The sequence below is a fragment of the Limulus polyphemus genome, unplaced genomic scaffold, assembly GCF_000517525.1.
Source record: "Limulus polyphemus unplaced genomic scaffold, Limulus_polyphemus-2.1.2 Scaffold4035, whole genome shotgun sequence".
Taxonomy (NCBI): Eukaryota; Metazoa; Arthropoda; class Merostomata; order Xiphosura; family Limulidae; genus Limulus; species Limulus polyphemus.
Window position 1 is genome coordinate 23717 of NW_013669645.1, and position 2488 is coordinate 26204.

At 29.7% G+C, this 2488-nt stretch overlaps 1 protein-coding gene across 2 annotated transcripts in view; it reads left to right on the plus strand.

Moving 5' to 3' along the window:
- Window positions 1-2488, plus strand: part of LOC106470488 (maltase 1-like) — a 34512-nt gene that overhangs the window by 1059 nt on the left and 30965 nt on the right. The gene's annotated exons all lie outside the window — the stretch shown is intronic.

Here is a 2488-nt window from a genome sequence, read left to right on the forward strand (position 1 = left end):
TTAACGTTACTACGTTAACTTAAACGTTTAAGTTAAGTAATTAGTTTTATTTTATTTGTTATTTTAGTTTGTTTATTTTAAGTTTAGTTAGTTTATTTATTATTGTGTGTGTGTGTGTGTGTGTGTGTGTGTGTGTATATATACACACACACACACACACACACACACACACACTCCTATCATTTAAGGGACCATCTAGGATGCCCCATCCACTTAACTTTAAAATAAAAATAAAACACTTAAAACCAGTATTATCATTCAAATAGTTATCAAGCATTTTCTTAAATATCCATAAATTGACCATATCTACCATGTGTGAAGGCAACCCATTATAATAGCCAACCACCCTGTCAGAAAAATGAAGCTGTCTTATCTGGAGATAGCTCCTACTCAGCCAAAATTTGTTTTTGTCCCCCCTAGAGATACTTACCATTCTCTCCATTAAGTATGAAAATAGATGATGCACCATCTGTCAATTCCCATAGCAATCTAAAAAAATTTCAATCAGATCCCTTCTAACTCATCTTTTATCACAAGAAAACAATTTCAGAGAACTTTATAAGGTAAGCCACCTAAGACTGAATACAATACTACAAATGTCGTCTTACCACTATACCAGTGACCTATACAATGACGGTATAGTCTCTTTAGACTTTTATTCAGTATTTCTGTAGATACAGCTTAAAATCCTGTTTGTTCCACTAACAACAGCACATTGCTTGGATGGCTTAAGAGACTGATCAACTAGAACACCAAGGTCTTTTACTTTCATGACACTGTTAAGTTATTCCCATCAAAATTATACTTGTACTTCAAATTATAATATCCCAAATGCATTCATTAGTATTTATTATAATTAAAACCCATCTACCATATATTCACTCAACTTCTAAAATGATCTAAATCCTTTTGTAAAGCAGTAGCATTCTCCTTGTAGCCAGCAACATCCAAACCTAGAATATCGTTAGCAAACTTAGATAATGTATAGCAGAGATGGCTGGTATGGGTATTAAAAACTTTAATTAAACTAAAGTACAAGAACAATGTTTTGACCTTAACAAAGACAGTTTGAAACTTCAGTTTCACTTCAAGTGGGTTTCTCTTTATCATTAATTAAACTTAGATAACGTATTGATAATTCTTTCATTTTGGATGAAGAAAATATATTCAATAACAATTTTAAGAAATAAAGGTAATTATTTGAAAGTTATCTTCAGATAATTGATTTTTTAAAGATTAGTTTATTAATATTTGAAAGGAACTGCAATATTGCTGTGGTCATGATGTTTATCACCATAGTTTGTTTTCTCTCACTTCATCTTGTGGCTACAATCTTTCTGGAACTCAACTATGCAATAATAAAATGTCTCTTAAAAACCTTGATTTAGTTCTCTCCTAATATACAATTTGGAGTATTTAATACTTTTGTTTTCATTCTACTCATGTGAAACAAAGATTGTAATTATATAATTTCTATTTTAATTGTTCATGAAATGTTTTGTAAATTGTTTTTAAGATAACAAACCCCTTATTATTGTGAAGAGATGAAGATAGCATATTTTAATTACCAGCTAATAAAAATTGTGACATACGATAGCTCTCATTTTATTGATTGATTGAAAAAGTTGGACAGTTTTATTTGGAAAAATAACATCACAGTAGATTATTTCACACATAATATGTAGTTGAACAGAAACAAATTTATAAAACCTCTTATCTTCCATTGTTTTCAGTAAAACTGAAGATTATTTTTGTATATAAGAAACTAGTTCATTACTTGTAGAAAGCATATTCCAAGAAATAATTTGTATATAGTTTCTTTCTATGTAAGAAATTGGTGTGATGTTTTGATGGAAGCGTACAATAAAAATCAAAGTTTGGCTCTTAAAGCAAATTCTCTAATATTTAATGTAGAATGAATGCTCCGATAAGACAATATCCAAATCTTCAACTTGATGACTTTATTTCAAGTTCAGTGTGACAGAATAAGCTTTAATTGTATTATCAGTTTGAGACAAAAGCTTTTGTCACCAGTGCTCTTATCTCTTGTTATTAAAACACAGCTAATATGCCTTGTTTGTAAATGAAAACTATGGTTCATTACAAAAACAAATGATCCTTTGAAGTAGATTCTAATGCATTGAACAAATGATATGCACCAAATTACCTACTTCAGTATTTGTTTATACAATTTTGATTACAGATCTTGAGGATGGAACTTTTATTTAAAAAAAATGTATATGTAAGTAAGAAATACCCTAAGAGATAGGAATTACACAAAATCTATCATTTTTTGTCAGGCAGGTGGTACCACTACCTGTATAGGGATGGCTTGGATTGTTCATCGAAATATTTTAAATATCTCCTCAGTAGGTCATCAGAATTTTGCAGTACCATACAGTATTTTCTTTTATGACAATATCTGTGTAAAGACAGAGTCACAAGTTCTGGGAATGTCTGTAAATATCATAGCAAAAATTTTGAATTT